General features: G+C 49.8%; 2 long non-coding RNA genes across 2 annotated transcripts in view; both read right to left on the bottom strand.

The window, feature by feature from the left end:
- The window catches only part of LOC134473063 (uncharacterized), a 181,221-nt gene that overhangs the window by 130,551 nt on the left and 23,622 nt on the right, over positions 1 to 27,048 (bottom strand). The window lies entirely within an intron of this gene.
- Positions 17,621 to 26,983, bottom strand: LOC106027738 (uncharacterized). Its single transcript, XR_010043164.1, has 3 exons — positions 26,845 to 26,983; positions 26,276 to 26,614; positions 17,621 to 25,987 (listed from the first exon to the last, which is right to left on the bottom strand). It is a non-coding gene; the product is annotated as an uncharacterized LOC106027738 (long non-coding RNA).

Below are 27,048 nucleotides of genomic sequence, written 5' to 3'. Positions count from 1 at the left end.
GTAAGTAAGACATCAAGGCACTTGCCTCACTGCCCTGATTTTTCATGCATGGTCCACACAACTCCAATGGCAGCTCACCCACTCTCTCCAGTCCCCATCCAACTTGGGAGCACAGTACCACCTGAGTGACGTTTACAGGGTGAGGCCCCCAAGAGGAAGTAGAGTGAATGAGGGGAGGCCCTCCCAGCAGCCCAGCACTATCGGAGGAACCTCCAGCAGCACCGTAGGAGGCAGACAAGGCAGGGAGGATGGAGACGTGGGCTTGGCCTCAAATGCCAGGCCAAGAGGCTCAAACATGACAACGCAGCCACAAAGGAGCCACTGGACCATTTGCAGGAGGATGGAGAACTGTCTGGTGTCTATCAGGACTGTCTACAAGCCAGAGCCCCATCCGGAGCTAACTGTACTGGTTTGTCACTCTGTACCATCACAGCTGTTACACATCCATCTTCCACTAGCACACAGAACCCATGGGGCAGTGGCTGTGTGTGGTGCCCATCCCTGTGTCCCTATGGTTGGCACAGAGCACATACTTGGAAGACAGCTGCCCAGGTAGTTCATCAAAAACCAAGCACATGATGCCCACTGTTGAGAACTATCAGAATCGGGTAGCCTTCAGTTAGCCTTGAAATAGCTTCATTATGGAACAGCCTTGATAAACTCACAAGGAAGCCTGCGTCTTAGCTGCCTCCTCCTCCAAAATGAGTCTAATAATTCCTCCCTCCCCTGGTTAAGATCATAGGGGGCTTCCCAGCAAGGACTCAGTGAGTGGCAGCAAAGAGAACAATATGAAAATTTACGGACACAAAGCTGCAACACCACTGCCTGTTTCAGACATCAGGAAGGAGAGAGAGTGTAAAGGAGAAGTTAAATCTCAGATGCCTGGACCCCAATTTTTCCCTGTTCTTTCCGAATAGTTGTGCCATCTTAGAGAAGTAAATTAACCTCTCTGGCTTCCTCATCTGTCCAGTCTGGGGACTCCCATAATACCAATCTCAAGAACTTGCTGCATGGACTCAAGGGGACAACAGATGTGAAAGCACTCAGTGTATACAAATGTGGGTGATGATTATCATGATATAACAGCTCATAAAGGGTGGGAAGAGCTTCCCGCTGTAAACAAGTCCACCCACGTCCCCCTCCCCCATCTGAAGCCAGGGCTGAAGCCTGGGCACTTTGTTCCCAGGAAGGCCGAGCTGGAGGGGCCAGCTGTGTTGGGGCAGAGGCCAGGGGGAGCTCCTTGCTCCCACCATCTGCACCTCAGGCCAGCCCATCTGTCCAGCAGTGGGCACACATGTGGCCTCGTCTGAGGGCACAGGGTCACTGGGGTCAAACAGGAGAAAATTGGGGGCAGATGAGGAGACCACTCCAGCTTATTTTTAGAAAAGGGGAAAGAGAGGAAGACAGGAAGGCCCTTGTTCACTGCTTCTCCACCATGTGGAGGGCAGGCAGGAAGCTGGGCAGCACGCCCGGTTGGGGCTGGACACAAAGATGTGTCCCTTTCTGTAGCTACTGCCACAGCTCCACAGGAATGCTATCCCACAACCCAGGCTGGGCCCTCTCTTTCCAAAGCAAATTGAATTAGATTGGTAAATCAGATTAATTTTATTTGTTTGTTTATTTTTAGTGTTTTTTAAGCATCATAAAGATAATGCTCTAGAACTAAGATTACAGATTCCATCTTTGAAGCATGTACTAAGCATCTACTACATGTCATTTCTAAGTCAGGTGCTGGGAAAAAGACACACTTAATGAGGTCCAGCTGGCACAAAGCCCCCGTTGCCCCAGGGAGGAAGGACAGTGAACATACAGCTGGCACACGGAAGCATCGATGCACACCTGTGGAATCAGTTCCAACAACCGGAGGGCTGTGTGGAAAACAGGCACAGAGCCACGTGGCCTAGCAGGGAGCGTGCTGACATCAGCCATGTGATTTTGGGAGGCTCCCAGAAGAGGTGGCCACTTGAAGTCCAGGAAAGGCCCTAGAAACTCCATAGCAGAAGGATCATATAAGAGGCAGGAAAGTTAAAAGTACTCCTGAGACATGTAAGAGAAAGAAGGAGACCCAGGAAAAGAACAGATTTAGAGGCTGTGTCCCCTTCCGATTGTGACCTCAGAGGGCCGTGCGGCCTAGCCTGCTAGAGCTGGGTTCTCACCCACGGCCAGGTGTGTGCCTGGGGTTCTGCCTGTGCTGTGAAGCCCAGCACCTGAAGGAAGCTCTGCTTTACCAGGGATGCCAGAGACAGGACCCTGTGCAACATGCAAGAGAGCTCTGTGGCAGGCCCAGGAGCCCCGAAGCACAGAGCCTGGCATACAGTAGGCCCACAGAGTACAAGGTCCCTTCTCCTGGGGTTCTGAGGTCCTGGTGCTTCTGAGTCAACAGCCACGGCTGCCTGAGCAGCAGAGTGAGGCGAGTGAGATGGTGATTCAGGAGCCACATTGTCAGGATGGGATTCTGGCTTTTCCATTTCCGGGCTGTGTCGCTCGGGCCCTGTTGCTCTACCTGTCTGTCCTTTGGTTTTCCTTTTCCATAAGACAGATGGAGTCGTACTTTATAACCCATGGGTTTGTTGTGAAAATAAATCAATGTTTATAAAGCACATGGTGTCACCTATTGGGCCTACATATTGGTCTTCTATATTGTCACTATGGACCTACAATAGGGCTTAGACAACTGGAAGATGGCCTGTTGGGGAGGGCCAGCTGAGTATGCCCAGCTTTCTCCTTCAGGATCCTTGATGGAGCCTAAGACCACCCGAGCATGGTGGGCTCAGTGCTGGTGAACAAGTCTGGCAAGGCCAGATGAGAACAATGGGGGCCACTCCAGGCGGGACTGGCCCAAAGCTTGACATTGACATCGCAGACTCCACCTAGCAGCTGTGGGCATCTTTAGGAAGAGTTCAGATCTCATGGGAATTTTCCAAATTGCTCATATTCCATTTTCAGCACCAGGCCCCCATCCTTAGATCTGATTGTTGAATAAAGTTTTGAAATGTGTCAGACAAGAAGATAAAAATCTAAAGACCCTAGACAGGCCTGCTAATCCAGGTTTTGGCAGCAGCACACCAGCTTGAGCAGTCAATTCAGAACTATGTAGAGTTCGTGGGGGATGGTATACACACACGTGAGCACACGAGAGCATGTATGTGTTCCTGACAAGGGTATTCTGGGATAGACACAGGTGCTGATATGCACATCAACAAGCAGCTACACACGTTAACTCCCTTGCATCAGGTTAGTTGAGCATGTGAACAGACAACTGTGTACACGGCCCAGTGACCTGTGCCTGCGTCTGCCTTGCCAACAGCACAAGTGGCACATAAGAGGTTCAGTGGCCTCACGCAGCCCCACATGCCTTCACCCAAGTGTGTTAATGCAGTAACACACCTGTGTGCTTATGGTTTGACTGTGACTTCCAGCCCTGTGCTCCTTGGTGGTACAAAGGAGATCCTCCTAGGGGCAGCTGAACAATGAGGATCAGGGTTCCGGCTGCCATCCAAAGCTTTCTCCTCTTCAGATAGCTCTGAGAGGGGCCCAGAGCCCATCTTAGGAGGCCAGACACCAAGCTTCTAGCCCAGCTACCCCAGCCCTCACCATGTGGAATGAGTGTCCATTTCCCTGTGAACCTCAGTTTCTCCACTAATGTCTCAATCTCAAAAACTTAGTGTCAGAGTTGGGGGAGCTCTGAGGGGTTCCCTGCTCCAAAAATCCCTGGATCCAGAGAAGATAATTGGGAGCAGCTGCCACTGGAAGAAATGTGGAGGCTTAGAAGGGGGTCGCCAGTCATGAATGCTGCCCCGTGGTTTATGTCAAATTGTCATCCCCCAACCTACTTTTCTCCTGGGCAGAGCTGCGTTTGGAGGACCTCAGGAGAGATGGCCTGTCCAGCTGCTGTGTTTACAGTGCTCAGATGCTGCTGGGAACCTGATCCGGGCAGATCAGGGTGGGCAGCCCCACTGGGCCACGCCATGTCCACACTCATTTCCCGGAGACTGAACACGGCTGCCCGCCCACTTTGCTGAGTCCAGCTGCCGACCACCTCCCCAGGAGGGTCCTGCTTCCAGCAGGGAGGCATCAAGGATGGCTACAGATGGTGCCAGGGCCTGGGGAACCATTAGGAAGGCTGGGTAATGGGGTTGCCGTGGAGACAGGAAGGAGGTGTCCCTTCTGCAGAAGGACTGATATCCCCTGCCCTCGCCTTCCCAATTGATTCCTTGCTCAGCTATCTAGATCAGCAGCAGCAAGCTAGATGGCCACTGCCTGTAAGCTAAGATCACTTTTTATGGTTTGTAATGTTTGAGGGTGAAATCAAAAGAAAATTTTGAGGCACATGAAAATTATATGAAGTTTAAATTTCATCATCCATAAAGTTTTATTGGGGCACAGCCACATTCATTCATATTTGTGCATTGTTTCTGTCTGCTTTTCACCACAGCAGCAGAGCTTGGCAGTTACAGCAGAGAACATATGGCCTGCAGAGCTGAGCCTGCTTACTCTAGCGCCCTTTCCAGGAAACATTTGCCAACCTCTGATCTAAACTATGCGTGAGTAGCAGGAAAGTCTCAGGTCTCAAACTAAGGAGCTCACATAGAAACAAAAAGATGCACAAAATGTCATTTTCTTTGTTTCCTAAAACTTAATTTCTTACCCGAACTACCTGGAGTCATCCGTATCTTTGGATTCTTCATGTCAACACTGGAGGCCCCAGAAAGGGCACATTCAGTCCGTCAGCACTGGCGCACACTGACTAGTACCTGAGAAGTCCCACATGACCCCGCTGGACTGGCCTCCTCTGCTATGTCCCTGGGACTCTCTTGAATGCACCCAGAGCCCTTCCTTCCAGGGTTCTTGTCATCGCCCCAGCAAAGCTGCTTGAGAGACAGAGAGTGGCCCTGCTTCTCATGCCCTTTATGTTCCTTTAAGACAGTCTGTTTACCCTTCTCCCTTCTCCTTCCTCTGCAAACACTTTCTTTTCCAAAGCTCAGACATTTGGAAAACGAAGCCAGAAAGGCTCACAGCCCTTGGTGCTCTGCCGTCACAACCTGCCCTTGGGCAATGAGCTCAGGGCCAGGACTGGAGGAAGGGGGCTGGGGACACACCAATGGGCACAGATAGGGACCCCAAATTCAGCCCAGCAGGCATGGATCACGCTCCACTCCACTCTGCAGCTCAGTGACCCATTCCTGTCCTCCTGCCTGCAGCCCACCATGCCCTACAGACAGACAGCGATGAGCAGGGCAACGCTGACCCTCGCGTTGTCCTCCTGAGAGCAGCTGCCACTAGCCAATGTCTACTGCCCTCCAAGAGGAAAGCAGTCCTTACTCACAGCATTTGGGGCTTTCTGGAGGTAAATTGGCCAATTCCAAGCTACCTGTACAACACCACCCAACATAGAACTGAGAAGAAACGTGCACCACACTGCACTGGTAGTAGCCAATGCAGTATACCATTGCTCCCCAGGAGCTCTGACAGACAAACAGTCCTCACACTCAGCTGAGCAGGCGGAAAGAAGAAAGGTGAAGGGGCGGCACATGCCCCAGGGAAGAGTGCCAAAGTCGGATTGCAGGGTTCAGCGTAGTGGGGGCCTTCTTAGAGGAAGTGGCACTAACCACACCATAGAGAAAGAGGAGTTTCCTAGGTCGGGGACAGAAGTGAGGGTCTTCTTGCCTAGTTTACACTTGCTTTTATGGCACTCTGAGCCAACATGTCCATCCTGAGCACGGTCTTTCTCCAGGGGCACCACAGGCTATGAAAGTTAGAAAGCCCGTGGACGGGTGTGACAGTGAAATACAATGGGAGCCACTGAAGGGACTGATGAAGCACATCTCTGGTGTGTCTGGTGGGTGATGTCTGGCTCCTGATCACCTTCTTTCTGGTGTTCTTCTGCTCGGGTTCCCAGCTGCTGTGAACTGCGCGTCTTTGCTCTGCCACACTCTCTCATTATGATGTTTCTGCTATGGAGCCAGCATCTGTTGACTGAACCCCCTGGAACTATGAGCCAAATAAGCCTCTCCTCCCTTAAGTTACAGGATGTTTGATATTGTTTCCCAGCAGTGGGAATGCCGCCAATACAATAGCCCTTGCATGGTTGGTAGAAGGGGCTAGTAATAGACTGAGCTTTTGCTAATTATTCCTGCCCCTTCCCTATGAGAGGACACTGCATCCCCACACACTGCCTCACAACCTCCCACAGGTAGCTACAAGAAGCAATCTTAGGTCTTGCTTTGATCCATTAAATCCATGAAAAGCTATTGTGTGGTTCAGCCATCTCTGTTTCTGCTCTGTGCTGTGAGTAAGTCATGTCTCGAACATAGACAGCTGCTTCACAAGGATTCTGGAAAAAAGAAGACACATGGAGAGATCCACAGTCAAGCCACAGCCACCGCAAACAAAACATAATGTGGTGAGAAGTCAACACTTATTATTGTAAAGCCCCTACTTGGGGCACGCCATGGTGCATCTGCTACCACAACATAATCAACAGAAATTAATAGTCAGCCACCCCTACCCAGAGATGAGACAAATGCCCCAAGAGCTATTTCCAGAGCCACCAGGGACACATTGAATCTCCATGTCTCCCTCAGTCTTGAGCAATGGTTTACACACCCAGGCTAATTAGACAAGCCAGGGCCCCTGAAATGCCCAGTGCTCCCTACACTTCCCAGATCACCACATGGTTCCCAGGGACAACAAGAAGAGGCTCTATTTGTGCTTCTGCTCAGCTTTCCCCTTCTGACTATAGCTATTCGTAAATGTCTCTTAGCATCCCCTAGAATTGTTCTCACCCTCAATCCCAAATCACACCAGACGTTGAAAAGTCGTCTTTGCAAAACAGGCCAAATGCAAGAAATCTTCTGCTCCAGAGAAGAGTTAAGGAGAGGTGGACAGGAAGTGGGCTCTGTGCTGGGCAGTGCCTGGGACCAGAATGCATCAAATCCAGCCTTCTCTTGGGAGTTCCCAGGCTGACGGGGCACAGAGGACTCATATGCTGCAAGGGAAAATGGCCCTCGCCCGTTAGAGAATGCTGTGGGCAGCAGAGGAGACAGTGACAGATTCTGTCTACACAGCCAGAAAGCCTCTGGAATAAGCTAAGGAATGAAGAGATGGCTGATGGATGGAGAGAGGGAAGAGGACCAAAATGAAATCTAGAAGGGTCAGAGGACCTTTCCCAAGACCAGATCTAAAAAATAGGAACATGGCCAGGTAAAGAGGGACAGAAGAGGGTGTCGCAGCCCAGGTAAAGACAAGCAACAAGGGCTCATTGAATCCAGGAAAGATGGCATCCAGATATGTAAAGAGCCACAGAAGCACACTGGAAAGAGAAATATGGTGAATCAGCACACAGACTGAGTTCTGATCTCAGCAGCACCATACTCTGCCTGTATTATCTTGGCAAGATACATTACTGCTCTGTGCTTGTGATGTTATCATGCCCAGCTGAAACCTAAAGGTTATAACCCTCTATAACAAGGTGATAAAGGCATTTTAGTGAGATAATGTGAGCAAAGCTCCTGGAGTCCTTCAGTTGTACCGTTGATGACGGCTCCCTCTCGCTGCTCCAAGATCTGTTCTCCAGAGTCTAAGCTCCATTTCCTGGCTAAAGCCACCACCTCCCCTGCTCTGGAACTCTCCTGCACAAAGTTCTGCCCCATGAGCCCTTCAGCCATTCACCCCAGCCTTTGCACTCGGCTACACTCCACCTCCACACTCACCAGGAATGCTCCCCACCCAAGCAAACCAGGCCCTGGGACAAACACAATCAGACATGCGCAAGCTATGGGCACTGGACAGAGGGAGTGGCCCTGGGAAGAGTGAGCAGGATCTAGTGCCCTGAGAGAGACAGGGACCACCAAAGTGATGGTGCAGGCGCCATCGGAAGCCAGGCCAGCCCAAGCTGTGCCCTTGGCTGTCTCATTGCCTGTCTCATCTCTCCACACCCCAACTAGCATCAGCTGCGATGCTACTGCCAGTCCTGAGCTGTTTCCTCCCAACTCCCTCCTGTAGGGTTATCCCCATGGGAAGATAGGGAAGCCACATAGTCATTAGCTAAATTTAGAAACAAATTTTTATTATTAATTAATGTCATGGACACTGGGGCCTGACCCCAGGAAGGGAGATGATTCCAGATTGGGAATGTCATTCAAGGTCTTTCACAACTTGGCTTGGTACTGAGTAGATACTCAGTAAATACTGTTGAGTGAATGCATGCTTATCCCGTTCCCCTCTCTGTGTGTATACACAGTCCTGCCAGTATGCAGTATGACCTGCCACTCACTCTGCCACTTTCAGCAAGTCCTCCTTGGCTTTGACCACCCCCTCCACCTGGAGCTCCTCCCACTGAACTCAGCCTTGTCCTTCCGGGCTCAGCTCAGAAGTCACTTTTCCCAGGAGGGTTCCCCGGCTGTCTCATGGCTTTCAGCCACCCAGTCACAGTTCTCACATACCACACGAGTTGCACTTGGATGGTCTCCATGTATTTCTGTCTCTGCTGCCATTAGACTGTCGCTACTAGACTGTGGGGGCCCCTAGCACTCAGCAGGGGCCTGGCTTAGAGGAAGGGCTCAATGATAGTCCCAAGGGGCCTCCAAGGAGAGACAGGAAGCAAGCCATAAGCAGCAGTACCCCTCCAGGCCAGCAGGGGGCTCAGACAGAAGTTAAGCGGGAACCATGCTGAATGTTTCCCTCTCCCCCTAGTGGTCTCAGCTAATTACTGCAGTTTCCCTTGGCTAGTCTCATAAGAAGCAGCTGAGTCTTAGTAGGCAGAACTGGATTCTGAGATTACATAATCCTGACATGTAAAAGGGATCTTATGACTTAGCTTAAGCACACCATTTCTGCCCCCATTTATCAGATGGAAAAACTGAAGTCCAGAGAGCACATACACTATCAAAGAGATTAGAACACAGCTCTTGTGAGGAACAAGGGAAAGATTTTAAGGTGAGGAATGTCCAAAATAATGGGACTTTCAGTCTGCATTGCTGCCTGAGTGGTACCTAGGTTCTGTTTTATCCTTAGTCCAGTCACGTACACAGAGGTAGGCACTCGCTCTTACTTGTCAGACACTTGCTAATTGGTTCACTTTAAGTCTTTTCTTTTCCCTCCATTATCTGCCTTGCAAGGTAGGTTCCAGACCTGACTCTGTCACTGCCTGTGGAATTTTAGACAAGCTGCCTTCCCCTCTCTCCACTATTGCTTTTCTCATTGCACCTAGAAGGTGGGCTAAACCCAAAGTGGCCTGTGGTTTCCCTGCACTGCCACCTCTGGTTGCTTAGCAGCAGCCACTTGAGAAGGTGCGTGAGGTTCGGGGTGCTATGCCTGTCACGCGGTGGGAGACAGGTTTGCTGACCTGGGGGTCCCTGGCTCTATAAGCCCTGACCCAGGTCTCTGGGTCCTTGGAGTCCTTTCTGCTCTAAGCATCTAGATTTCTTGTTTCTCCTGTTTCTGTAGTGACCACTCAAAGCAGTGCCAAGCTCTGGGTTGGTGTGAACTTCTGAGAGCAAGACCCTTCCCTTTCCATAAGAAGCTCACAGTTGTTGAAATCCACATGCACGCAGTGTTACAGCACAGTCTTAGGGAGCAGGAAGCTTCAAGGTGAGGGGTCTGAGGTCTCAAAGCTGCAAGGACCTCTTGACTAACAACTTCCGGTCCCCTGCTTCCCAATTCCTTGCAGGCATGTCATCACTGAGTCCCTGCATTGAGGCTGATGCATGGCTCCCTCCTCCTGCTGCCCTTGTGGCTACTTCTTGGCCACAGTGGTGTGATGCCAAAGCCACTGCTCTGGTCAGCCCTCCAGGGAGGGCCCAGCTCCCTGAAGAAAGGGGGGTGAGACTGTGTTGGGAGGGTACCTCTTTCCTTCCCACCCTGGCTGTGCCCACACTTACAGAGGCTGGTCTTGGAGTTGTCCTTTCCCTCCCAGAGAGCCTACTGCCCTGAGGTGGCTGGAGAGTGGCTCCTCCTCCCCCCTGGAATCGTTAAACACACTACAGTGGAAACGCAGCCCTCACGTGGCCAGCGCAGCCCGCCAACCTTGGCACTTCTCCTCTGATCCCGTTTGTTTTTCTAATATAAAACTAATATGACATAATGTATAATCTAATTTGGAAATTACCATTTGCTTGGTTGGCCCATGCTGCCAGCCAATACCAACAGCAAGAGAAATTATTTAAGAATGTTTCTTTTCCTTCGGAACATGGCCGATAATTTATTTTTCCGTCAGAAGATTACTTTTCTCTTTACGACATTTCCTGCCCACGTGATTTGCATTCCCATTCAGTAAAACACTGTGTGCCTAGTGTAGGGAGGTGAATCAACTGAACACTTCTTTGGGAGAGGGAGGGCGTCAGTCACACTCAATAGAGGGCCCAGTGTTCCTGCCCAGGTATGGAAGTTGGGCACCATGGGGCCTTTTGTGGGCAATATCAGGCACATCTTAGGAAGGTGCTCACCCCTGTCCTATGTACCAACCCCAAGGGCTGCTCGTAAGGCCCAGGGCAGCCCCAGTGCCACTGGCCCCAAGGCATGAGTACTGCTTGTTTGGCATTCCTGGACAAGAGGGCTTAGCATCAAGGTGAACCACAAGTTGAGAGGGTGCTTTACTGAAATTCAGGCTTCCAACCTTTCTACAGAACCTTCCCTGGAATGAAGCACCTCTTCTGTCACCACTGTACCTACAGCCACACACAGTGGTGCCCTCATGTTACATCTTTGGTGCGATGCCATTCCAGTCAACTCATTCCTCTCTTTGCTTTCAGCAAATGTTTCAAAGGCACAGCTGGCAGTTCAGGCTGGAGCTGCTTTCAAATCCTAGCCCTGCCACTTGAAGTTCTATGACCATAGATAATTCTTCACCCCTATGATCCTCTTGACCCTCATCTACAAAATGGGAATAATTATCTTTGTAAAGATAAACGTTCAGATGTATGGAAGGGTCAGCCCACAGCAAGAACTAAATCGTGCTACTGTCTCAGGCTTTGAACAAGGGTGCTCTGGGAGTTTCCAGTGCTCCTCACTGTGAGAGTTCTTGTCCCACCAATGGGCTTGGACCTTGGAAATGGTGCTCACACTGAAAACTGACTAATCCACCAGGTCACCACTTACCACTCAGAATTATTGCCGGTGCTGAGTAGCTGACCCCTCCAAGGTCCAGTCACTGGAAAAAGTATTCCCAACCGAATACTTTGTAGCAAAGAACTCTGAAGGGAGTTTCTTCCCTCCCCACAGCAGTCTGGTGAAAAGGATAAAAACGGCCTTCTCAAATCCCTCCCTCCACCCCTGACCAGTCTCTCGATCTGAGAAACTCAATCTCCTGGTTAGAGTTTATTTACCCACACAAGTGACAGCTTGATGTCTTCCTGGAGGTTGTGAGACTGGACTGATGGACATTTTGGTGAAGGACAAGGTGTAAAGCGCTCACTTGGCTGAGCAGATCACCTCTTGGAAGTCACTGGCCTGAGAACACTGGACCCAGGCTGACCGTGCCCTCAAAGTACTCAGCCTCATTCAGCCAAGCAAAGTGGTTGTTTTGGTTTCACAGTTTTGAGGCAAGCGCCTCTTCATGAAGTTGACTAGATGTTTAGACACAGGCTCTCTGCTTGAGTGGTTGTTTGACAGAATGGAGTGGGTGTTTTGTTACTGCTTGGTGACCAGTGTGACCTATTGCTTTTGCATAGTTTGATTGGCTTGACTGCTTGTTTGGCTGTGGTGATTGGTGGTTTCACCAACTTGATCAGTTGTTTTGTCACCGTGAGACCCACTTGACTGGCTGTTTAAGTTGGATAGGCGTTTTGGCACTCATTAACTGAATTGACTGGGTTTGACTGAACTGACTGGATGCTTGAATGAATTAATCCAAATATTTGGACATTGTATGAGTCTGCTGATTGGCTGTTTACAAGAGCCTAGGCATGTTGCTATTACGCGACCCAGCTGACCCATTGTTCTGGCATCGTTTGACCTACAGGCTAGCTGTTGGGTTGGTTTGGTGTTTTGGCTTTGTCTAACTCTAAAGACTGGCTGCTTGAGAGTTTTTTTGATGAAGGGAATTGGTTGCTTGACCGAGCTGAACAACTGCTTTGATATATTTGACTGAGCTGAGTTGTTATTCAAACTGAATTACTGTTTTGTTAAGAGTTTGACCCCGCAGTGTGAAAGGTACCCATTTCTTGGCTACACTGATAAACTACTGGCGCACTGTTTGGACCCTGCTTATCCATTTTGACTGTTGTTTGGTCACCTTGACTTACTGTCTGATTGAATTAGTTGGACATTTCCATAGGGTCATACAAGAGTAGGGACAGCCGGCACAGACAGACCTGCCTTTGCTGGAGGAGTAGGAAGGGAAGGGACTGGGGGGACCAAGCCCATAGCCTGCCATGGACAGGTAAGAGCAGAAGGGCCAGCAGCAAAGCAGCTGCTGTATGCAAAGGCACACAGAGTAAGGTCTCCTGAGCCGAGCTGGAGATGAATGTATTTGGCAGAACACTTCAAGAATGCAACCTCGGGTTAAGTGGTTAAAATTAGGCCCAATGGGGCTGTTTCCCTGAGAATTTATAGTTACTCATAGAACTCAGCCCTGACCAAGAAGGAGTCCCTCCTGCCAAGATGGAGCCTGGCTCCCCAGCCAAGGGGCATCACTAGCAGGACACGCCACTCCACCTTTGATGAGTCAATCTGTACACCTCCGCTGGGGACCACGCAGATGCTCATGCCTGTCTCCCACTGGCTGGGGCCCCTCCCTGGATCCCACAGCCAGTGTGGGCAGATTTTCTTCCCATGGGATTCCTGGAAATCAGGGCTTCCCATACTATGTGAGATGCAAGTGGCACCATGGAGCCCTTGGCCCTGCTGCTAAGTCACAGAAATGGAAATGCCCAAATTATGCACTCAGTACAACAGCAGGGCTTGAGAGGCTGCCAAGGAAGGCTGGACTGACCCCTCATTTTATACTTGGAGAAACTGAGGCCCAGAAAGAGATAAGGATTTTGTAATCTGGGCCCTACAGCACTCCAAGTTACTAAGTCTTTTCAGTGTAGACAGGTTCGAACTGATCCGTGAGCCAGGGGAGGGATCAGCTTGGGTACAAGGAAGAGGAAAGGCTACAGGTAGGACAGGACTGGGACAGGTATACAACTCTCTAGTTCACTGTGTGACTGACTCCAAGCCCCTTCTAGAGAACATGAGTGAATCACTTCTGAATGAAGATCCAGCTTGGGTCATTGAGGCCTAGGAGTTCACAGTATCCGGCCTCGCACCTCTGGCTGCATCAACAGGAGTAGCAACATCAGCACACAGGAGATGATGGCCTCACTAGGCTCTGCGTGGAGCTTAAGACAAGAATCAGTGAGCAAATACTAGAGCTGGTCCCAACTGAAAAGGAAAGCTTCACCAAGCCATGTTCTAGGAAAAACTGATAAAGAAGGAAAGGTTGTCCTTTCTAGAGTACTGTCTGGAAATCACAGACTTTCAGAGAACACTTAATGGGAGAACAGAGGTAAGTACAATATAGCAGGCTCTCTGGGGGCACTTGAAAAATGTTCCTGATAGAGCAACCTTGAATGAGGGAGACCGCTTTATGCCTGGAGAATTGCCAGTATAATTCCTAAGTTGGGTGAGTAAGTACCCAAGGAGTCAGTGACAATAGACTTGTTAACTCCTTGCTTGTATTTGTTACGTCTTTTAATGCCCCACCATGAATGCAGTCTTCATTTTCTTCCCTGTCCTGGCTTGCGTGGAGCTTGGGTACCACCAAGACTTCCAGATTCTTTTCAGATGAAGAACTGTGAGACAGGCCTCACCACCCAACACTTAGGGCATCACTTTCCAACCCATGTTTCCAAACACTGGACCTTCCTAAGTCCCAGTATTGTCAACAGCACCTGTAATTTCCCTCTGGACTCCTTTCGGGCTCTAACTGGGAGGAGCCACACAGCCCTGCTAAAGGCAGAGCCTGTAACCCTCACTGAAGGCTGGCCTTACATTAAGTCCTTCACACACTGAGAGGCAGAGATTCAGAGAGCAACCATCTGACAATGGCAAAATCCTCTGATGCTGAGCAGAGTAAGTCCCTGGGCTGGTTCTAGAAGGCAGTGGAGGCAGGAGATAAAAGAAGTCAGAAACACAGCCAGAGCATCAAGCCTCCATCCAAGAGCAGAAGGAAACACGAGAGGCCAAGGAACCTGTGATCAGCCTCCACACTACTCCAAAGCCCTGGCCAGCAGGTCCAGGGCCACAGGCCACCCAGGTCTCCATCTTCCACCCAGACGGCCAGAGGCAGTGCTAGAACCTGAAGGACGTCGGCTGCTCCCCTCCCACACCCTCCATCAGGGGCCACCTCTCCAAACAACTAGAGCCTCATCAGACCCACTCAGGCACCAAGGCCACCCAGGGCTGAGCAGGGGACCAAAGGATAAGATGCTGGTTGGAGGCACCCAGCACAAAAAGCAGTCACCACATACTTGGCAAGTGGACCAGGGTCTGGATGGAGTCCTGCTGACCTGCTGTGATCTGAGGTGACCCAGTTGAGGAAGGGGGGCACTGACCTTTCTGGGCTCCTCTTCCCAACTCCTCACATGGGAAAGTTGGGGCTAGGGAAGGTCCAGAAATCCTGGAGTCCCACCCTGTGTTGCTCATCTTCCCAGTGCTGTAACAAAATACCTGTGAAAACAACTTAAGAGGAGGAACAGTTTATTCCGGCTCATGATTCAGAAGTTTTTGCCCATGCTCAGCTGGCTCTGTTGCTTGAGACCTGTAGCAAGGCAGAAGCATCATGGTGGAAAGCTGCTTACTTCTTGGCACAGGAGGCATAGAAAAGGGGACAGAGCTAGAGGAACAGGCTGTGGACAAGGCGTACCCTTAAAGACATGCCAAGGGGCCCCCCCACCTCCAACTGGGCTCTACCTCCTAATGCTCCACTAGGCTATGAATTTGTCAGTGGCTAAGTCCATTGATATAAAGTTAGCATCCTTGAGATCCAATTACCTCTCAAGGCCCCATCTCTAAACACTGCTGCACTGGCCCCATCTCTAAACACTGCTCCTCAGACTCATGTATTTGGGGAATACTTCCTAGTTAAACTCTCCCCCCACATGCTGCTGGGCTACTCCAACACCTGCACAGATCCACTCATCACCTCAGCAGCTCTCACAGCCTGGAGCACCGAGAGGGTCCTTCACTTGCTTGGGCTGCCGCAACAGTACCATCAACAGGGGCAGAGGTTTGCTGGGGGAGGGATGGAAGTAATGGGGACAAACATTTACTGTCTCACAGCTCTGCTGGCTGAAAGTCCAAGATCAAGGTGTTGGCAGGTTGCTCCCCTCTGAGGCCTGAAGGATGCCCATGCCTCTTCCACAGCTTCCTGGCTTTGGCTGGCAGCCTTCGGGTTCCCTGGCTTACAGGGGCATCCCCTGAACTCTGCTTTCATCTTCACATGGTGTCTTGGTTACTTTTCTCTCGTTGTTAAGACAAAATACCTGATGCCTGAAGTGAATCAAGGAAAGGTTTATTTATCTTACAGTTTTTGGAGGTCTCAGTCCATACTCGACTGGCTCCAAGGCAGAGTGGCTTGGCTGAGGGGCAGCCGTGGCAGCTGCAGGCAACAAGAGCCGACGGGCAATAAAAGGGAAAGCGCACTTCCCTCCCTCCTTATATTGTCTGCTGGCTGCCCACCTCTGGGCAGGTGCAGCACTCATGTCCTTTACAGGGTGCACTGTGGAGAGGACTTGGAAACAAGAGGAACATGGCAGCGATTTGTGCCGGCAACAACAAAACAGTTCCCACCTGAAGGAGACAGGAAAGAGCTGTGGCAGGAACTGATAGTTAGCTCCCTTGAGACATGTGATGGTATTTGGTGCTGGGACATGGCTAGCCCAACACATGGAGGGAGGAGAGCCAGGAATAACCTGATCCCGCTCTTCTCGTGTCATATGTGTGTGTCAACGGACTGCTGACAGGGCCACAGGGCTGCAGTAGGCGCAGTGCTGAGTGGAGGTGGCCTTCTCACATCTCAGGTTGCAGTGTCCTTCACTAATAGGAAAGTGGCAGGGAGCGCTGTCCTGAAATGAGATATCCTGGGTGCACAGGGGAAGAGGAGGAGGAGGAAAAAGACAACGTAGGGTCAGAGATAATCAGGATCCAGCCTCCCAGGGATGCATAAGGAATCTGGATTGTTCTAAGTCACAACTTACAGCTCTAATCCTCCCACACACACCTCACTTCCTCACCCAGCCACACTATCCACAGCCACCCAAGACATTGGAGCACCACCCCTGAATGAGGAATGTAGGTACTGGCCAGCCTGGATCTTTCTGGGGTAGCACAGAGCCAGGAGAATCCCCGGCCTATGGGTGAGGATGAAGCATCCAGAGGTGGCTTCTATAGCCCCAGTCCTCCACTGAGGATGACTCAGTCAGGCAATGCAGATTCTCCAAGAGAGGGGACCTCAAGGACATCTGGGTTGTGCTGCACAGATATCATCATGCTGTGACCTCAGATTCCCAAAAGAACCCCAGACTATCATGGACTGATAGAAGATCAGGGTTTTCAGCAAGCCCTGGGAGTGAGGATTACAGAGCGAAACCACCCTACCCCCACTTGAGACCCAAGATAGCCTTGGCTGATCCCAACCATGGCCGACTGCCTCTCCCTCCCACCTATTCAGAGCCAAGGTGGTGGGGTTCAGCTAGGGCTCTCTGCTCCCCATCAACTGTAGGAAACATTGTTAAGACTCTTCTCCAGAATGCCTGAGCAGTCTTGGTCTCGTTGGGGCTCTGACCAGGCAGAGTTAAACCTGGACCAACCCCTTTCCCCATCTCTCAGATGCAGGGCCAGTATCGCATCAGTGCCAAAGGTCGTGCCAGCTCTGCTTCTCCTGGCCCACACTCTCTAGTCATTCCCTGAGTGCCAAATATGTACCTGGCCCAGGTGACAGATGTGGAGACACCACAGGCTCATGGAGCAAGAGATGCAATATGTTTCATGAGGATGAGGTGCTGTCAAAAGCAGACCGACAGACTGCTTAGAGGATCTGAGAAGGCTTCTCAAGGGAGGGAACAACTGGGTAAGGGATTAGAGATAAAAAAGAGTTTGCCAAAAAAATCATAGAAAAAAATATGAAATTTTGTGTAGCACTTCATTCATTCACTTCCTAAATCCCTTCTGATCCCCCAGACTTAGGTCTCAGCAAACTGGGACTTAGAAAGTGTAGATATTTAGCTCTGGTAGTCCCTTCAGACACGGTTCCCATTTTCTGATTACAATGACTAAGGTCCAGAAAGGAGAAAGGACAGTTCAAGGCCACACAGCAGGGAATCAGTGATCAGATCCAGAAACCGTATCCTCTGAGCTTCCTGTCTAAAGTTTCTACCGCAATAACCCACTGCCTCCTTCTCCTCTTCTAACCACCCTCTGTCCTAACCAACTGCCCTTCTCACCCAGCCAGATCTGCGACAAGTTTTACAGGGAGGTAACCACCTGGGGTGGGGAGCAGAAAGCAGAAAAGAGAGTTTAACCCCACAGTGTTTTCATACTTGGGATCTGAAAACACGCTTTCCCCAGCAAAGCGGCTTAGCGTTAAGCGGAAAATCGGCTTGGAAGGATGTGATATCATTTATAACAGTACATTAAATGCAAGCTGAGAACCTGATATATTTTAGGAACATTCAGCACACTCTAGACTAATAAACATTTTACAATATTATTGCACATGTTCATTTCACTTTGTACAAATAATCATTCCCTTCACATCTAATAAGTCTGCTTGACACATAAGTGGTCTTGGGCAAACACCTCAGAGGGCCTTGTTTTTCTGTGCATTGATCATTTATTTGTGTAGCCTGCTGGGACAGTGACTAATGATTTTGAGGTTTAAATGTCCTCAGACATCATCTTTGTCTCACTGCCTGTTATCATACAAATGTGAAATAATTTTGTTTTGGCCCCAGAATATATTGTCTTTCATGTATGAAAAATGCCTGGCCCTTCTCTGCCTGGCATGGCATCAATCAGTTTAAAACAATATTTGGAGGAGACCTAGTCTTTGGGTCCTCCAGTGAGCTCTCAAGGTCCCCGGGAGACAAAAAACACCACTTACTGGGGAATTTCCAAACAAATCTGTAGCCACACTGTCAGAGCCTGGTCTCCCTACAAGGCAGGCATGCATTGTAGCATATCTCCAAGACTCGCTGCTCAATCTTCTGCTTTCAGAAAATTCCCAAAGGCCTCTGGGGCCTGCCACTGTTGTTGAGCCAAAGTCATCCTGATCTTCAGGAACTCAGAAGTTCCTCAAGAATTTAGAAAATAGGGTGTGGTTATCACCAGGTGTGCTAGGCAGTCAGGAATTGCAAGGGAATAGATTTAATACAGAACACATAGCTTATAGGATTATTTTGTATTATTCACCCAAAAAGCCAAATGTAGAAGAGTACAGAAGATCGGTCTATACACAGGAGACCCAAAGAATCCAACCTAGGGCCTGGATCCCATGGCAATGTCTTGCACAAGTCTAGCTGGAGGCCTAGTACCAACAGCAATGTCTCACGCAAGTCTGTATCAAGCATCTGCACTGGGGAGGCCCAAAGGTCAGTGGTGGAAACCAGGAAGTCCACACCAGCAGAATAAAGGATGTGTGTCAATAGGCTAAGGGATCTGCGCTGGAACCAGGAAGCGACACTCAGGCTAAGATCCAGAGCTCCCTCAAAAGGAACTGCAGCTGCCATCAGCAACAGTGAGGACCTAAGCTCCGGACAAGGAGAACAGCTGAGTTCATATCAGGAGAGCCAAGGTAACAGGCTTCTCCAGAGAATCAACAGCACACCGTCCTCCCCTCCAGGTCTGCTTTCATGCTATTGGCCACAGCCTTCCATACCCAGCACCATCCCAACTCAGTTCAGCTGAGTATTACAAGTTGACCATTAGTCAATCCGCCATACCAGCTCAAAGAACCTTATTTTGAGAAACCGGAAAAGTGCCCACTTGAAATACATTCAGTCAATTGAACCCATCACTTGGAGAACAGCTTCCTATGTAGAATTTAGAAAAAAGCATTCTTCCTTCTTGAGCAGATGTAGTCTCCCACCAGGACACACCCTTCAGCAGGGTATTCTCATGCAGTGCACAGCCTAAACAAGGCAGCCACCCTGGTGGAAGGGGTAGGACAGTGTGCAACACACAGGCACAGAAACAATGCTATGAATTATATACCCCATAAAGAGGCAAGCTACTCGGTGTGGAAGCCTAGAGGAAGGATAGTTGATAAGGCAGGAGCCTTCATAAAGGAAGTGGCCTTTGTTTGTCCTGGAAGAGTGATAGGCAAAGGAGAGGAGCAATAGCCTTACCACCACCACCCGCACCCCTCAGTGAACAAAGGCAGAGCCTGCCCCTCAGACACAAGGCAAAAAGGTAGGCATGTGGAGAACCAAACAGGAAAAACAAAGGGTGGGGGGGATAAAAAGTTGGTGTTCCTTGAATGACTGAGAGGCTGGATCAAGGGGAGGAAGCAAGGAAGGATGGCAGGAAAGATGGGCGGGAGGCAGAGACTGTGTTTATAAAGTGTGGAATGTTTTTAAATGCCTTATTGAGAACTGTATGCTTTGACTCACAAGCAGTGAGCGGTAGATGCGAGACTGTGTTTTAGACAATCGCCCTGCCCTGACGCAACTGGAGAAAGTGACTGGGTTCAGGTCCTGTGAGGGAGACCCCCTGGGCTGAAGCTACAGTAGCCATTTGCAGTCACCCTATAAGGGGAAGGGGAAGAGCCCCAGCAGCCTTAACTGCCCAGCGACAGCTCCTCAGCTGAGCCTTGGAAGACTGCGGCTGAGAAACATGACCCATCTGCCAGCTTGGGCCTCACCCTGTAATGCCCACCAGGTCAATGAGATGCCCTGAACCAGCCTCTCTGTGCTTGTTCCCCAAAGCCCCTGTCCTTAGTACTCACTCACTCAGACCTGGTACCAGCTGCCTATTACAACCCACACTATCTCTGAGAGGCCTCCACATGTGCTTCCTCCCTGTCCACTTCCAGAAGAGCCTGGAACAGGTCTACAGGTCAGTCAAGAAATCTGCATCAGATTCTACCTTTGACCTTCCTCGCACCCAACTCTATCACTTCTGCCTTCTCCAGTGCACAGTGTTTGCCAAACAGAGTGATATGCTATTTGATACCCCCTGGGCCTTTGCACATTCTGGTCCTTAACTTTCATGCTTTCTCTGCTTCTAGTGGTCCTTTAAGATCAATTCAAAAGCACCTCCTCCAGGAAACCCCTCTGACCCCATGACTGAATGAGGATGTCCTCTATTGTCCACAGCATCTTACTTGTCTCAACATGGCATTTACATGTTTATTCTTTATATTCTATTTGCATCATCTTTTTCTATCCCACTATGGGGTGCTGTACAGTCTTCAGCTGTCAGCACAAAGCTTGGATCAGAATCACAATACTGGATAGATGGGGGTGGTGAAGGGTTGAATGGAGGGGTGGGGTATTAGGCATATAAGTGGATGGATGGATGGTGGGCAGATGGGTAGTGGGTGGATGGGTGGGTGGACAGCTTCTCTGCCTTATGTTTGGACTTGACCCTTCCATCTTTGAGAAGTCTCCTGACCTAGAAATTGAGAAAAGTCAGTCTTAAAATCTGAGGCTCTCAGTGACAGAAAACAGCTGACAATACCAACTCCCAGGTGCAGAGACGTGTGCATCTGATTTGTGCACTGAGGCAAAGTCCAAGTGATGTGGAACACTATTCTGCAGGTCAGAACCCAAAAACAAGGTCTCGGGGCTGGGGATTTAGCTCAGTGGCATAAACGCCTGCCTTGCAAGCGTGTGGTCATGAGTTCAATCCCCGGTACCATTAAAAAAGAAAAAGACAAAAACAAGGTCTCAGAGAATCTTGTGTACAGCTTGCAGAGATTTGACCTTGATCCTGAGGGTGCTGTATGGAGGACGGTCTTATGTGTATAACAAGGAATCATCATCATCTTGAGTCTTCTAAGTGAAGGTAAGCACAAGAGCCAGAGGCATTAACCCTTGGAACTCCCTGCCCATTCTGCAAAGGCTGATTAGAAAAGTAGATGGTTCTAGACTCAAGTCTCATTCTGGGGACAACATTAATATTATCAGAGGGATTAAACCTTACTTCTAGACAACCCCAAATTTTACCACCCACCCCAAACTTGTATCCTCTCTCAGATCCACTAGCCCCTTGGCCCCTTCTAGCCCTACCTAGACACAGATGAACATTCTGTGCATAAGGGCCAGAGACATATGGTCTCAGAGTCTGAGTCCAAGTCCTCCTCCAAGAGGCAGAATAGTAGGTAGCATATACCAGAGGGCCAAATGTCTAAATCATTCTTCAGTTCATTTAGTAAAGATGTACCGAATATCTGTGTATCAGCTGGAGAGAGGAAACCAGAAGGCGCCTAGAACAAGAAACTTACTATGGTAGGTAACACCACTACATTATGGGACCTGGTCAGCTATTCTGCATGCTTCAGGATGGGGCCCACAGGAAGGGAGGATGGTATAAAACAGAAGAAGCAAGGGAACCACTTTAAGTCTCTAATTATTGACTGATGTCCTGAGATGGCTGGAACCCATATCATGGAACTGCACATACCCTAGGCCTAGGACCCTGGGATTCTACATGAGATAGAAAAGAGCTGGGGACCCAGACCCTGACCTGCTGTCCTGTGCCGTCCAGCAGAAACCATGACACATACCATCCTTCCCAGCTGCCCCCTCGCCTCACTGTCCAGTCAAAAGCTGAACACTCTCACAGCCCTTGCTGGAACCACACAGGGATGGGAATTCGGGGATGGGGCTCCAGCTCGTTTGAGTGGCTCCCCCAAATGCCACTCACTTGCTATGTGGCTGGCATGGAACTAGTCAACAGAGATGCAGCAGAGGAAAATTAGGGTTTCTTGTAACAATGTTTTAAATGCAACAGTCCTAGTTACTGGCAGTCTTTCCCTAAGCACTGTAAATCAGGATGTGTATCCTCATCCATAGTAATAGTGGCTCAAACCTGTCAAAGTTTCTCTTTGACTTCAAGAAAAAGATGTGACAAAGGCTCCACCCTCAGGGACTAGCTCCCTTCTCCCGGTCAAGCCACAATGGCACCTTCCAACTTCCACTGCCTGACCCAAGCTGTCTTCTGGCCGGTACCACTGCTACCAGGTCACAAGACAGACCATCGGCAAATCAGGACACACAAATCAGGACACTTCCTAGAAATTACACATAGCTTCCACTCTGTGGCCAGAACACAGATGCCACTGCTAGCTGCTGGGGTACAGGGGGATGGAAAATGTAGCCTTCAAAAGGCACATGCTCACCTGAAGACGGGAGATTTCATAACTCAGAATAGGCAGAAAGATGACACTGTAAATCAACAGGATGTCTCCACTAGGACCACGTCTCACAGCCTAGAGTCAGACAAGCTTAAGCCATTCCTAGCTTTGCCACTTTATAGCTGTGAGATGTTGAACAAGGCGGTTACCTTCTCCTGAATCTTTGTTTTCCTAAGCACATGAAAGCATTATCATTACACGTAGGCACTATGTATTTACTTTGTATGGACCACTATTTGTAATTCTGTAATGAGCATGAGCTGAGTAGTAACATTAGCCTCATTTTATAGATGAGAAAGCTTGGGCTTAGCGAATTGAGGTGATTTTCCCAGAATTAGGTTTATTCATCAAAATACACTTAATAAGAACCTGCCCAGTGCCAGGCTTAGCGAATTGAGGTGATTTTCCCAGAATTAGGTTTATTCATCAAAATACACTTAGTAAGAACCTGCCCAGTGCCAGGCTGTATCTGGTTCTGTACCACTCTCTGAAGATGCAGGAGGAAAGTGGGATGTGTCCTCCTCCCTGCGGACTCCCAGGCTGGCCCTCATTGTATATGTGCAAGGGTTTAGGGGATTAGGAGGGAAAAGAGTGAAGTATTGTTTTGCCTTTTCTGATAGCAACCAGCCCATAGTGTCGGAGAGCATCCTCCCAACCCAGGCACAGTATGAACTGCTCCCAGAGGGTCCTGAAGGCAGGAGGAAGAGAAGTCTGTCCAGTGAAACTCAGTATCTGTTACAAACAGGTACCAGCTCCCCACAGTGGATGAAATTACTGTATACCGCAAACATGTACTAATAAAAACAAAACTTAAAGAAAAGCTAAGTCACTTGTCCAAGATGACTCAAGAAATGGCCAAGAAGGCAGGTGTTCCAGGAAGCATCCCAGAAGGTGAAGACAGAGGTGGCATTGCATGATCAGTATAAGGCCTGACATATACCTTATGTGACCTGGGGCTGACTAGGACATGGAGATAGGCGTGAAGGTCATCAAAGAATTGGGCGTCTTCTAGGAGGAACAGATTCATGACAGGCGCAGGTAGTGCCTATTGAGAACATTGCTACAGGTCTTTACATTTGTGGCTTCTGGAAAAGCAATCAGAACATTTGACCTCTACTTCTCAGAAAGCACCTCAGGGGACTGGCTTGAGCTTTCCCAGCTGCAGGCCTCGATTAGCCCATTTGTGAGCAGGCAGCCCCTTCATGACTGTCAGTGAAGAGAGGGCCTCTTTCTGGGCCTCAGTCTCCCCTTCTACAGTGCACTTCTCTCACTGACGTCTAATCACTGGCTATGTCAGGCAGGCCACGTCATATTCTGAACGTTAGACCTCAATCTAATCCAGTGATTTGCTGCAGGGAAGGGGAGACAACAGATAGGGGGTGTTGAGGTCAGACCTTTCCTGCAGAGAGGGATGGCAGGGAGTAGCATCTTCTGTGCTCAGTAAATCAGATGACCTCCATGAGCACCAAATCCTGTGCAAGAACTGCCCTCCATAAATGGGGCTTCCTCCTCTCCATCTTGCTTTGTCCAGGAGAACAGCCCCAGATAGCCACGGTTCAGAGCAGATGCTGCCAGGGCTAGAGATTAGTTCGCTCATGGTACCATGATGGTTGGGGCCAAGATCACAAAGCTCAGCCGGGCACAGCTCACAGGACCCGTCTAAGGAGCTCTGCCCTGATCATAATGCTGTGAGAGTTGTGGGGATCTGGGTAGTTGGTGTCAAGGGTCTGACTCTACTCGGTTTCCAAAGAACATTCAAGAAACACAACCCAGCCATATCTGCGTCATATCTCTACTGCCTATTGCTTTGAGACGCAACTGTGTTATTTGTGATTTCTGACATTCACCTCCTCCCCAACCCCCTACCCTTTTTCCTGTTTGGCCTGTGAATTGGAAAGGGCTGTAAACAGGCAGGCAGGCTCCTCGCCTCCGGGCGGGCCTGTCAGCCAGCCAGGGCAAAGGTAGGGCCCAGGGGACCCCCGCCCCCACCTGCCCCATGCAGCCCAGCTGAAGAACTTGTAAAGACAGGATTTGTTTGTTTTTTTGGATCTGGCTCAGGATCTGGCTGAGGCCAGGCCCTTTGGGGAAAAGCAACTTTTAAATAAATGCTTCAAGATTGTGCAAACATTTCAGTAGTACTGGAGGCCTGGCGTTCTGGGTCAAAGAGAGAAAAAAAATATCCGTCAATCACTCTAGAGATGAAAACCCGATAGCCCAGCAGTGGGTGAGGACCAGGGTTTGAGTTGCAAATCTCCGTTTTAGCTGGCTGAGACAGAACTACACTTAAGCCCTCTCTCAAAAAATCATTTGCATGTTAATCAATAGAGCAGCTCTGCTTGACAGGCAGCGAGCACAAGGCGCTCCCAATAAGATCCATGTGATGCGGCGTGCAGAAAGGATGCAGCTCAAAGGCAGACAGAACTGGGTTTTTGCTCTGGCTCTGCCACTAATTGGCTCTATAGTCATGGATAAATTATTGGGCATCATTTAGCCTCAGTTTTTTTCATTGGTAAAATGGGGTTTCAACAGCAATCTCATGAGGATGAAAATTAAATAAAATAAAGGTTGCAACATAAATCCTGTCCTGAAGCAGAAACATAACAAATAATGTCAATGTTATTAGTTGCCATTGATGGAGCATTTTCTCTGAGCAAGGACTTGCATACATTTTCAGTGATCCTCAGGCATCCACAAAAGCATATTCTAAGCAACTAGTCCACTGTAGCTCTCTGCTGACCTGGAGGAGCTCAGATGTGACCTTGGGACCTAAGATCATAAGGCCAGTATGCTCTGAACTGGGCCAGGGAGGCATATTCAGGGCACGATGCAGAGAGAGATGGCTCTGCCTGCTTCTGGGAAAAGGTGCACAGGGGACATCAAAGGCTTCAGAGCAGGCCCTAAGATACAGGCAGAATGCAGGGGAGGGTCACTGGGAAGAAAAACTAGCAAAGTTAGACTGGAGTCAAAGAACAAAGTATCTTATACTTTGAGGGTCCAATTTGGTTCCTCCTAAGCCAGAGTAAGATTTGCCTCTGCTCAGGCCCAGTGATGTTCCTCATTTTAGTTGTGTGACTAAGGCAGTGACCTAATCTGAGTGTGGATTTCTGCAGGGCCTGTCTCAAAAGGTTGCAAGAGGTGACAGTGCTGAGAAGTTTAAAATGCTCCACCAACACTAGAGCCCATTATTTTACATGTGTGCACAGATGTACACACATACACACAGTGCTCCGGCATCTCAACAGCTTGGTTGAAACCTCAGCTTCTCTAGTTCTTGTGGCATGAGCCCAGGAGCACTCCAACATCATGCCTGGCCTGTAGAAGGCACAGGTGGCAAGGTTCTCATCCAACACATCCACAGACTCAAAGGACCTCTTCCTCCATCAGGAAAAAACTTCCACCCATCCTGGCAAATTCATGACATTACACAGCTCAGAGATGAAACTCCACCCCTGCACACAGGGGAACTGAGGTTTGAAGGAGGAAAGGTGCATATCCAGTTTGGAAGCAGAGCAGCACATGGAGAGAAGCTCCCAGGAATGTGGAGTCCTCAGGTTAAGCCTTGAAGAGTGAGGGAGATCACACAGGTGGACCGGCATTTCAAGCTCAGGGAACAGGACCAGCAAGCATCCAGAGACATCGCTGATGAACCTGGGGGAAAAGAAAAGTCACCTTGCCTGTTGGGGTCAGTGACATGGTGCACTACAGAAGCCAGATTGTCAGTCCAAGAAGAGAGAGTGCTGTGGGCATTTGGGATCTGGATGTTCTCGAGAGCCAAGAGGAGCCCAGTGCTGAAGGGCAGTCATGCAGGGTCAGATTTTAGAAAGATTCCTATTGCAGGGATGCAGGTGTGACCTAGACTATGCCTAAGTGAGGTGGGGGAAGTGGGTGAATCTGGGAGATGCTGAGGAGCTAGGCCTTCTCAATGAGTATTCTCACCTGGACGTGGTGGTGCATTCTGGGAGACTGAGGCAGGCAGATTGCAAGCCCCCCCCCCCCCCGCCGCCAGCCTTGGCAACTCAGTGATTTACTGAATCCTTGGGTCAAAATTTAAAAAAAAAAAAAATTAAAGGGCTGAAGATTTTCTCAATATGAAGGCCCTGGTTTTAATCCCCAGATACCAAATAACAAAACAAAACCAAAAAACAAAGCAAGACCATGTGTCCCCTAAAAGAAACAAGAGAGATGGAGACAGAGGGGGCACAGAGCACACAGGAATGTGGGAGGCTTGGGAGTCTGCTGCACAAGAGTCGCATTCCACTCCACTGGAGACTGCAGCTGTGGGATTAGAACAGAGCAGAGGCTCAGAACTGGGGGCTTCCTCGCCCCACCCCGCCCCTCCACGAAGTCCTGCACTGTCCGGAGGGCCTGCCCGCCCTCCGTCCCTTCCCAGTAAGAAGGCCAAGGCCTCCAGCCCACACCAGGCGGCCCAAGAGACAGGGTGGGGAAAGCCCAGCTCCCTTCTCCAGCAGATGGTGCGGGGTAGACAAGTCAGCTGGCAACTTTACCTCCTTCCCTCTCTTGGGCTCGTCTGCTCCTTGCCAGGGCTGCCCTCTGGCTCTCAGAGTGTGCCTCGCCTCGGAGCCGGCCCCTCACCTCTCGGACCCTCCGTCTCCTCCTGTGCAGAGGGAGGTAGCGATCCTAGCGCAGGGAGAGGGCTGCTGCGGCCCTCCAATGAAAGGGCTGGCCGGTGCCACGCCCAGAAGGCGGGC

Source organism: Cavia porcellus, unplaced genomic scaffold (genome assembly GCF_034190915.1).
Source record: "Cavia porcellus strain 051 isolate PalLab524CR breed Dunkin Hartley unplaced genomic scaffold, mCavPor4.1 scaffold_25, whole genome shotgun sequence".
Taxonomy (NCBI): domain Eukaryota; kingdom Metazoa; phylum Chordata; class Mammalia; order Rodentia; family Caviidae; genus Cavia; species Cavia porcellus.
Note: the sequence above shows the minus strand (reverse complement) of the source record. Positions and strands in the feature narration are given on the sequence as shown.